The following is an 11,982-nucleotide window of genomic DNA, read 5'->3' on the forward strand; positions in this document are numbered from 1 at the left end:
GGAGGGGTTAAGTCAATTACATCGATCTTAAAAGGATGAAAGCAGAGTCAACTTTGGCAGGCTTTGAACTCAGAACACAAAGACTGATAAAACGCCACTAAGCATTTTACTCAGCACACTAAGGATTCCGCCAGCTCGCTGCCTTCACATTGTAAGATATTAACTCAACAAACATCATTTGATATTTCCAATCTGTAATAAAACCGAAAGTTTAACAACAAACAGCTAAGTGAAGTTGTAGATTTTCTTAATTTCCTCTGGATAATCCTTGCAATAGAGCAGAGTAATAGGGAATATTATTTTAACTTCTACTTAAGCTTAAGAGTAACTATGAAGCTAATAATGAGCAGTATAAGTTGGTTTTAGAAATGTATTTTGAGAAGCGATAAGAGATTCTTTACTCGAAAAGTAGTTGAAGATTTGTGACAAGAAGGACACCCAACGGTAAAGCAATACCTCAATAAAATATTCATCAAACCCATACTAGCATGGAAAAATGTATGCAAAATATATCTAAGAGCTTAGAACTCAAACTCTGCTTTGCTTCAGTGTAGTTCATAATAACTTCCTCAAACACATGTAAACTCATCATTACTGTTGTTGTCGTTGTCATCCCTGCCACCACCATCATCATCATTTAACATCCATTTTCCATGCTAGCATGAGCTGGGTGGTCTGATAGAACCTGGCAAGCTGCAGTGCTGCACCAAGCTCCAGTGTCAACTTTGGCATGCTTTCTGTGGTTAGATGTTCTTCCTAATACCAAAAGCGTGAATAATATTTCTGTGCCATTATTCATATTGTAATTCTAAATCAAATACTTTTAGGTTAGTCAAAATAGTTATATTTAATGCTTGCTTTGTTTCATTGCTGCCAAAATGAAAAACCTGGGTGGAAATGGTATGGACTTACCAGCTTATATGGTTTAAAAACTCAAATCTATTACAAGAATTTCTTTGTATGTCAACTTTTCTTAGGTATGGAAAATACAAACCAGAACTTTGGGAAATTTACTTGCCTTAGACTGGTATTTTGTCTCAGAAGAATTGTGTTTTGTTTATTTATTTCAAAAGAAACCAAACATCAACTGAAATTCTATTGACTTTGAAATTCATTAAATGATTATCTTAACTTTAATTAAAAGAAAGTCAGTAAACTGGCCTGTTTATATAATTAACTTTAATTTATAAAAAGTCTTAAGCACTAATTGTATTGCTTAAAGTTTTTCCTTTATTCATACCTCTGACAATTTGTTAATTAACTTTAGCTTCATCTGCACTGTAACATTTTGTTATAAATTAGTATGTCCGATAGTAAAAACTCATAGCATTCATATGAAGATGTTAGCATATAATCAAAAGAATAAAGATAAATCATTGTTGAAGCACTGTCTGTTTTATTCATTTTTTTATAAATTTAGTCAATTTCTTGGAAAGTATTAATGAAAGATATGTTGCTTTCTGTCTTTATATCATCAATTAGACAACTCTCTCTCTCTCTCTCTTGACTGAATCCCGTGGTGGTGGCATGTAAAAAGCACCCTTTGAGCAGTTGTTTACTATTGGTGACGTCCTGTACCCATATATGCATGTGTGTGGGTATATATATATATATATATTTTATTTATATTATATATATATATATATATATATATATATATATATATATATTTCTACTTCTGTCCCTTCTATTTAATTTATTGGGTTAGCTCTTTTACTGCAGAAATCAGATATATCCATTCAAAATTTCATTACCTTTAACTGTGAAAAGCAGTTTTATACACCAATCTATCTTTGGTTAAAGAATGTCATGTTTGAAACTATTTTCTATTGAGAGTCCAATTTATGTCAGCATGAAAGACGTTGAATGATGACGATGATAATATGTCACGTTTATTGAGACTTGCATAAAATACCAGTTCTATTTTTGAACATCATTACTGGAATAACCATGAAAAATTAATTTCACAGATAAAAGATTAAGGTTTCCTTTGTTCTCTTCATATACTTTATTCATCAAGAATATTCATTATATTCTATATTCAAATGAAAAGTAAACTCAAATAAGCTTAGATCCATTTATCTGCTCTCAAAAGTCCAGATACAAAACACTTCATACATTTCATCTTCCCAGTACAAAATACGAGCCATTTGGCTTTTATCATAAACAGAACAAAAAAAAAAAATCCATTTTTTTCCACTCTTTCAATATTTCTCATATAGTGCTTTTAGCATCATTTACTATATTATCATATAACCAAGTTGCACCATTTAGTTTTCTAGCTTGAATTCATTATCCTCTAATTTATATCAGTGTCACATTTACCACAAGAGATAATCCTTGTTATCACAGCAATTTAGCAGATACTATTCTTGGCCAAGGCAACATTACTTAAGCTTAACCATTTTGAAAATTCCACAGAGATTCCTCTATATAAAAGTTTTCCCCAGATAATGAGTTTCAATTCAAGAACAATGGATAATTTTTAGTTTCTTTTGTCTTGGCAGTGTAATTATTTTTGTCAGACTGTTCTGTAACTAATTTTAATGTTTGATGTTATTAGGAACATTAATAACAACAAATAAATAAATAAAATAAAATAATCAGAAACACTTAAATGTGAAGTTTTACAGTTCAGCTTTGGTTTTTTCAAAGTGTTTCACTTATTTTGATTTTATGATATCTCAAACGCCATTGGGAAGAACAGAAATGCATTGATGGGCTCTACCTGTAAATCAGTGGTCCAGCCTTGTTACATTGATTCTACCTGAGAATTTCTATGGAATACTCAACCATTTTACACACTTATTCAATGAGTAGGTTGTCCAGTTAATCAAGCAAATGGATTCACATACATCAATATCAATGTGAGAATTCATTATCATCATTACCTCTCTCTCTCTCTCTCCATATATATATATATATATATATACATACATATATATATATATATATATATATATATATATATACACACACACATATATATATATATATATATATATATATATATATATATATCTGAGTGGTTGGCGTTAGGAAGGGCATCCAGCTGTAGAAACTCTGCCAAATTAGACTGGAGCCTGGTGTTGCCATCCGGTTTCACCAGTCCTCAGTCAAATCATCCAACCCATGCTAGCATGGAAAGCGGACGTTAAATGATGATGATGATGATGATGATATATATATACATACATACATACATCCCAAATGGAGATGAGTATGCTTTAACTATTGTAAAGATCTTTCTTTACCTGAAGAAGATCTTTATGTATACCTGAAGAGAGATCTATATGTATACATGTGTGTGCCTGTGTGCATGTGTATGTGTGGGTATGTTTGTGTTACTGTATCCTTGCCCTGACGTCACCTAACAGTTGTAAACTAGTGTCACCATAATGCCAGCAGTATCCTTTGTTTTCAATCTTCTGTGTCTAGTCATAAGGAAATATTACCTTACAAGAAAACAGGTGAGGTTTGGCAACAGGAAAGGCTTCCAGATGTAGAAAATTGACTTCAACAAATTCTGTCTGACTCATGTAGGCATGGAAAAGTGAACGTTAAAGCGATAAGTATTTATTTTCAAATCTTAAGAATAATATAAAAAAATATAAATCTTGTGTTTCTAAGATATATCATCAATTTTGCTCCATAATTTATCTTGTGAATGATATAAAAGGTTAAGCCTTTGAAATTGTTAAAAATCTAAGCATTAAAGCTAAGTATTATGTAAATAGACTATCAGGTATTAATAAAAAAATGGAAATTATTTTAATTTATTAACAAAAAAAATGTTTATTTTTTTCATTGTCTTTTCTTTCAGTCTTAGCTAAACATAAACCCCAGAATGTAAACAATTAATGATGGAAAAGGTATATTTATTATACTTTGAATCAATCATGTGTAATCTGTCACCCGTGGGACTTTATGAATGAAATGAGTGTAAGACAGAAGTCCCCTAGGACAAAAGCTCCTTGGTCAAAAGCTCCATAGTTAAAGTGTGAAAGAGGACAAAAGTCCCATGGTTATATTTTTTGATTATTTTTTCGTTTTTTTCTTCACTTTTTACTTGTTTCAGTCATTAGACTGAGGCCATGCTGAGGCACCACCTTGAAGAATTCTTAGTCAAATGTCACGATCCCAGAATTTTTTTAATGATTTTCAACAAGCCACGAAGTTAAGCCTAAAAGGTATCTCCACATGCTAGAAATAACAGCCAAATCTCTTGAAATTTTTTCATAATCTCCTTGGTTTTTATTTTATTTTGTAGAAACCTTTCCTCGGCTGTTGTAGGTCTAACAGAATTATGGCACCAAAAGCTAGTCATTCAAACATACTTCTTATCATTTGTATGTTTCTACACACTTCTTGAAGTAAATGCTTTCCCTTTTGTTAGAATTCAGACATGTACATTGAGTAGTAAAGAGTCTTGTGTTCTGTTAATTTATAATTGATGTTACAGTTGATTTATTGGCACTACTTAGATACAAAGGTCCCGATGCATCTACGTAACAATATGAAGGGGAGGGTTAGCTTTAGGGCTAGGGTGTCATTATACATCCACACAACTTACATTTGAAATGTTTTGTATGTAACACCTGTATTTACGTAATACCTCTGTATTTAAGTAGTACTGTTAAGGGACCTCTATATTTAAGTAGTACCAATTTATTTTCATTTTCAAACTTTACAATTATTCTAAAAACGTGGAAAATAATTGAAACATATGCAATATACTATTTGTGAGGGGCATAGATTTTTGACACCATTTTTTGATCGAATATATTTTGTTTACTTAAAAACTAGAATTTTGGAAAATAATTTTTTTTCACAGCCGTGATTTCCGTTTTTGTCAATGTGAAATTATTAAAAAAAAATTTGTAAGATTTGGCTGTTATTTCTAGCATGTGGAGAGACTTTCTAGGCTTAACTTTATGAGTTGGTTGAAAATCACCCAAAAAAGATTCTGGGATTGATACATTCGACTAAAAATTCCTCAAGGCGGTGTCCCAGCATGGCCGCAGTCCAGTGACTGAAACAAGTGAAAAGAGTTTTAGAGAATAAAAAAAAATAACCAAAAAATATAACCGTGTGGTGGAGGGGTTATAAAAAAATTTCGAGAGATTTAGCTGTTATTTCTAGCATGTCGAGAGACCTAGGCTTAACTTCATTCACTGGTTGGAAATCATCTAAAGAAATTTTGGGGTCGATATAATCGCCTAAACATTCCTCAAGGTGGTGTCCCAGCATGGCCGCAGTCTAATGACTGCAACAAGTAAAAAGAAAAACAAAAATGAATTATATCACAGGAGTGGTTTTCATCAAGCTTAAAAAAAAAAATTCTGGATTCCACACAGCCATCTAAAAATTCTTCTCCCCACCATGGCCGGCTGCAGTCTCATAACAGCAACAAGTAAAAGAAAATCTTGGGGGCGATACATTCAACTAAAAATTCTAAAAACGAAAAAATAACCGAAAAATACAACCGTGGGGCTTTTGACCGGATCCCGAATGAAACACCTAAAAAAATTACATAGAATTTTTTTTTTTTTTTAGTAGTGCGACTAGCCCGCTTCTAGTAAAAGGTCGCCTGTGCATGATTTGAATCATAGTCTAACTACATGTGAAAATATGTTTAAAGAAGTGAGTGGCTGAATGGTTGTGCTGTTAAAACTATAGTTATGGAATTGAAATGAAACCTGTAGGACTTCATTTCAATTCTACTGCAAGCATTTGAGTATTAGGGTGTCTAAATTTCAGGGTTATGTAGAAAATCATGGGTAACCTCTCGCCCGTGGGGCTTTCCGAATGGGACCTCACTTCAATTCTCCTACATGCATTTAATTGAGTATTAGGGTGTTTAAGTTACCGAATTATATAGAAAACCATTTAGAAATGAGCTACATTACAAAAGTAAATGAGTGGAAATTTTACCGGCGAGTGTGTTAAATTATACGAATTCTAAATAGAAAGTAAATACATTGCTTTGGGGTTTACAAATTTTGATGAGTGATTTAATTTATTTAATTCTTTGAACACTAATTAGCAAATTAGTGAAGGATCTTTAAGAGAAAATATCTCGTTTCTGGATTTTCTCATTAAACATTTTCTCCGCTGATTCCACTTACAAATCTTTAAAAAACATAAACATGGTTTCTGTTGCAAGATCTACTCTCTTGTATAAACTACAACAGGAGTCCCCAACCACCGGGCTATGGATCATTTGGTACTGGGCCGCACAGAAAGAATAAATTATATATATATGATGTAATTATATTATGATATAATTAAATTATATATTATGCACTTTATTGTGTTTGTTATGCGCGTGATCTCCAGGTCCGTGGAAAAAATGCCTTGTATGAAACCAGTCTGTGATGTGAGAAAAGGTTAGGGACCATGGATAAAACGAGGTGAGTTGAAAAACACAGTTAAGTTTGTGTTATCATGCTTGAAACATAACGAGAAAAACAATATCTAATAAATAATATTTAGGCAGTGATGAGAAGAAAATAATAATTTAGTTAGCGATATCATTTTAATATAATCTAAAGGTAAATTGTTCCGTTTATGTGAGTAAGAAAAATGTAAAATGTGTTTTACTTTACTTTGGAAATCAATCGAAATGGCACGTGAAAGGTCAATCTAAGGAATGGGTGATAACTGCAGACATATTTTGCGGTTATTAGACGTAATCAGCGAAGCAAAACAAGTTCCATTAGCGACTTTGCCTTTCATCGTTTCGAAGTATCAGTGAAACACTGGTACAAGTGAAACACTGAGGTCGATGTAAGTACCAGTGAAACATTGAGGCCGATATAATTGACTAGTCTCCACCCACTAAATTTCAGGCCTTGTGCCTTTAGTAGAAAACATGTTTGAAAAAAATGCTGAAAGGTATACATTGCAATCGCATTTTTGTGGCTGATTGATTGTTTGATGATAGATAGATAGATAGATAGGAAATTCTTACTTGTTAACTGTCAAAAGTAGCGAATTAGTTAGACTGACAGATAACATGCTTTGGAATATGTAAATAAGTGTTCCTTTACTTTTCAGTTTAGATCCCGCCCTCGATGACTTTGGCCTGGAGTCGATACAACCAATTGGTCCGTTTCCTCAGAAATTCGGCCTTGTAATAGATTGAAATTAAAATTAAAAAAATTGCTATTAACAAAAAGGAAATGAGATTCGTTGATGTCTGGCTCTTTGTTCCTGTTAATCCACTTAATATAAGTAACCGAATTTTTTAATAGTTTAAGAGATTACGTTATAAAAAACCAGTTAGTTTCCCCCCATCCCCCATAATAAATGTGGTTCAGTCCAATACATGACACCTTCTATTATAGCTCCGGGATTTGGTTGATGGAAACTGAATGCAACTCATTGTATATAGTCTTTTCTTCGTTTGTTTCAGTCATTTGACTGCGGCCATGCTGGAGCACTGCTTTTAGTCGAACAAATCGGTGTCACTAAGTTACGGGGATGTTAAGCGATGGTGGGGAACAAACACAGACACAAACAAATACATATATACGACAGGCTTCTTTCACTTTCTGTCTACCAAATCTACTCTCAAGGCTTTGGTCAGCTCGAGGCTGTAATAGAAGGACACTTGCCCAAGGTGTCACGCAGTAGGACTGAACCCGGAAGTTTCGAAATACAAAGCGGAAAATGTGGAAATAAGAAAATAAACATTTTATTTCTTCTTTTAAGATTTGCATCTTTATTCTTCGAAATAATTTTTTAAAGGTTATACTAGTAAGGGCTGCGAAAAAAGCTTGCCCGAAGCGCCAGCAGGTCCAACATTTCATTTCATGAGGTTACTCCACGAATGTGGTATCCAGTACTACGATCTTCCTTACTGCGCCCTTCGAATCATTAGAATTCACTCCCACTCTAAGCTCATGAAGAACGAGCTTATTCAATTTTACAGTGATGCAGTGGGACCAGGTCGCAGTTGGTGCTACGAAATTTTGGCATCAAATTAAAAAAAAGAATGGTGACAGTTTTTGTGTGTTTTTGATTGGCTACTTTCACGCTGTAACTGTTTTAGTTTCAATATAGTCTCAGATCCAATCACTTTGCCACCCCTAATTTTACAGGTTTTGGAACCAGGTTTTCTGAAACTTGTTGTTGGCTCTCCGTCGCTTACGACGTCGAGGGTTCCAGTTGATCCGATCAACGGAACAGCCTGCTCGTGAAATTAACATGTAAGTGGCTGAGCACTCCACAGACACGTAGTTCTCGAGGATATTCAGCGTGAAACAGTATGACAAGGCTGACCCTTTGAATTACAGGCACAACAGAAACAGGAAGTTAGAGTGAGAGAAAGTTGTGGTGGAAGAGTACAGCAGGGTTCGCCACCATCCCCTGCCGGAGCCTCGTGGAGCTTTAAACACTCACAACGTCCGGTTTGGGAATCGAAACCGCGATCCTATTACCGCGAGTCCGCTGCCCTAACCACTGGGCCATTGCGCCTCCACTTTCTGAAACTATACCTGTTCAAAGTGGATTATTATTATTATTTTTTGCTGTTCGTGTTCCTTAAGAGTGTGTGATTCTAGGGATATCTGGTTGCGATTTCTCGTACATCGCACAACCGCGTAGATAGCAGGCATGGACAAACTTTTTCGAGAAATGGGCCTCAAGGGACATGGCTCATCATCAAACCAACCGCACTATTAAAAAAAAAAAAAAGGTAATTTTTCATTAGGTGTGCCGCTTAGAAACTCCCGCAGACTGTAGCTTGCCCACGATAAGCGTAAAGGTTTCCTTGTGATGTAAACAACACAAATAAATTCAACAACTACAATATTGAAAAGAATAACTGTACAAAAATTTTAATTGCAATAAACATCCCCGAGAACCAGCTCACCACACACGTCTAAAATAAAAATCGACTAATAAGAAAAATACCACGACCGCCAAACAAAGGAGTAACAAGCTTGACAAAGTAGCACAGAATAGTTTGTCTTTAAAGTCGGTTTCAGTATTTGCTCTGTTACTTTTGTGTTCAGATTTTAAATTCATTTTTAAGTAGGTGAAAATTATTTCAAGTTATTATTTAGCCTCAACTTTTTCAAGTTCCACTTGAAAAGGAAGATGAGAGTAGAGAGGGAAGTGCTGTCTCATAGCAAATTCGTTGAAAGATGGGTGACTGTTGGAAGAATGGCCAGTATAAACGGACCAATTCTGAGAATACACCTGTAGAAAAAAAAGGTAATGTAAAAGGAGAAAGGGCTCTATACCGCTTTCTTATTTTTTCTGACCAGGCTCCCGTGGTTTTATGGGTTTTTCCACGTGTAACCTTTCCTTTTTCGAAGCGCCTCCCCCTTTGGGAGTTCTACTTATTTATTTATCTATTTATTTATTATATCTTTTCTCCGTTTTCTTCCTCTGTTTAGACGAACTTTCCTACCTTTTCGGACAAAACCTTTTGTAACTTTCGTCCTGTCTTTGTCCTTATATGTTTTTAATTGATATTAGCCCTTGTGGCCAATAAAACGAATTAATTATTTAGCCTTAGCTGTATTGAAACTGATCGTGCTAGGCGTTTCGGCTGTTACTCAGTCCCTTTTTTTTTTTTTTTTTTCATACGCAAGATCCTATTAAATAATGTATCCTTTCTTCCTTATAACTTAATATGTAGAAGGTTGAGTACTTGGTCAAAAAAAGAATTGATCCAGTTTCTGAGAAACCTTTAACTAAAGCGGCGTCAATTAAAATGTAAGAATAATGTGGAATGTATAAAAATACCGTGGCTATTTTGATGGCCGAAACGAAAAAAATGCTTAAAATTAGGGTATTCATATGGCAAAAGTATTTCTGTAAGATAACTGTTTCATTTCTCAGCGACAGCGTTTAGTTAATTATAAGCAATCATTGTTCAGAATAAGACATTTCGTATTTTAATAAATCATTTCAGAAGTTTAACAAAAAAATATCCATTTGAAAGTTTTCGTCAGGGAAGTTTATGAATGGGGGGGGGGTGTATATCAATATCAACAAGAGTTAAATATAATATACATTACAAGTAAATGTAACGCTGTGTTATAATCAAAATAAATTTCGAAATGATACTATTTACTGACTGTCGCTTCATTCATAATACCTGTATCAAAGTTATTTTTGCACTTTCCTAATTATTGTTCGTTGTATCTAAATTGACGCTTTTTGCAGAAGGCTCACCAATCTCTCTGTAATTTATCTTTCTTCTATTGTCTCTCTGTAGTCAGTTTATGCGTTCTCTCTCTCTCTCTCTCTGTAATTTATCTTTCTTCTATTGTCTCTCTGTAGTCAGTTTATGCGTTCTCTCTTTCTCTCTCACTCTCTGTAATTTATCTTTCTTCTATTGTCTCTCTGTAGTCAGTTTATGCGTTCTCTCTTTCTCTCTCTCTCTCTCTGTAATTTATCTTTCTTCTATTGACTCTCTGTAGTCAGTTTATGCGTTCTCTCTTTCTCTCTCTCTCTCTGTAATTTATCTTTCTTCTATTGTCAATGTGGTTAGTTAATGTGTGTGCGTTATAGTACATGCGTTCTCTTCTTGTCAGTGATTGTCGCTTTAACAGAAACAATCGCTGAAATAAGTTATCTTAGATTACGATAAAAAGCGAATGAATACATTAAAATACAATAAAAATATAGCATTACCTAAACGAATATAATGCTAAAGTAGATTTTTTAAACAAATTCGGTAAAGGTAAAACAACATTTGATTAACTTCATTCGCAATATCATATAAACACAACCCAAAGAAAAATTAAATGAATTATATTTACCGAATTTTCGTTTGAGATTATTTCCAAGCAGCAGAAAGACAAACACGAGTTTACATTTCAATATTACAATGTTTAGTCCAGAACAAGGGAGGTCACTCAGATAACTACATTATGCAATGATTAGTGTTAATACATCATCTGTTCAGAGAAAGATTGAGTATCTATTTTTATACTGTTTTTAGTCGTTGGACTGCGGCTATATTGGGGCACCACCTAGAAGGGTTTTAATCGAAATCGAACTCCAGTATTTATTTTTTAAAGCCTGCTTCTTCCGCTATTGATCTCTTTTGTTGAACAAATAATTTATAGGGCGTAAACAAAGTAACATACATACATACATATATAGGGGGGAGGGCATGCACATATCGAACAGAGGTCGGCAATGCCTGTGCAGAGTTTTATGCCCAATAAGGCTTGCACAACACCTCATAGACCCTCTCCATTTTATTGACATTATCCAGAGACAAGCCGGAGGAAGATGACTGGTGCCAATATGAGTAGTAGGCTCAGGGATGTGGGAGCGCCGTGATCTCTAGCACAAACCAAAGATCCCCAAAACGTCCAATGCCATTCCCTGCATATCTGATTTTACATCAGAGTAACCTTCTCCTACAGACATGCTTCAACAAAAGCTGAGGGGTGCCTCACTCCCAGTGGTCTTTCAGCACGCCGGACACCATTCCGGAATTTCTGCGTACCCGTGCTATTGCTAGATAGCCGTTGAGCCTGCACTAGGTCCATCCGAGCTTTCAACATACATACATACATCAGACTTCTTTTAGTTTCCGTTTACCAAACTCACTCAAAAGGCCTTTGTCTGTCCACTTATTCGATTATTTACACTTATTGTAAATCGCTGAACCGCTAATTTACAAGAATGTTAACAAACCAATACCGTTTGTCAAGCGGTGGGAGTGGAGATTACGGTATTTGAAGGGTTTAGTCGAACAAATATACAATATTTATTTTAAAGTTTGGTACTCATTCCATCGGGTCTTTCTGGCCGAACCGCTAAGTTACGAGGACGTAAAGCAACACCGGTTGTTAAATGTTGGGTGGTGGGAGATTTTTGCGGCATATGTATAAAGAACTGTTAGAAAGTGGAACGATATGTAGCAAGAGTTCTTTACGTTCTGAGTTCAAATCCCGCCGGTGTTGATAAAATATAGTACCACTTGAGTACTGGAGTTGATATCGACCA

The 11,982-nt window shown here is 34.6% G+C and overlaps 1 protein-coding gene across 4 annotated transcripts in view; it reads right to left on the reverse strand.

Annotated features, from left to right (window-relative positions):
- Nucleotides 1-10,858, reverse strand: part of LOC106875780 (monocarboxylate transporter 12-B) — a 32,827-nt gene extending 21,969 nt beyond the window's left edge. The window contains exon 1 of one of the 4 annotated variants that reach the window (XM_014924041.3): nt 10,782-10,858. The gene's annotated coding sequence lies outside the window, so the exon portion shown is untranslated. Of the gene's footprint in view, nt 1-6,608; nt 6,828-6,973; nt 7,239-10,781 lie in introns of those variants that run through there. The other 3 variants (XM_089343722.1, XM_089343733.1, XM_014924042.3) reach the window with 3 other exon arrangements.
- Between the last annotated feature and the right edge of the window lie 1,124 nt (nt 10,859-11,982).

This window comes from Octopus bimaculoides, chromosome 2, assembly GCF_046866305.1.
Source record: "Octopus bimaculoides isolate indiv1 chromosome 2, ASM4686630v1, whole genome shotgun sequence".
Taxonomy (NCBI): Eukaryota; Metazoa; Mollusca; class Cephalopoda; order Octopoda; family Octopodidae; genus Octopus; species Octopus bimaculoides.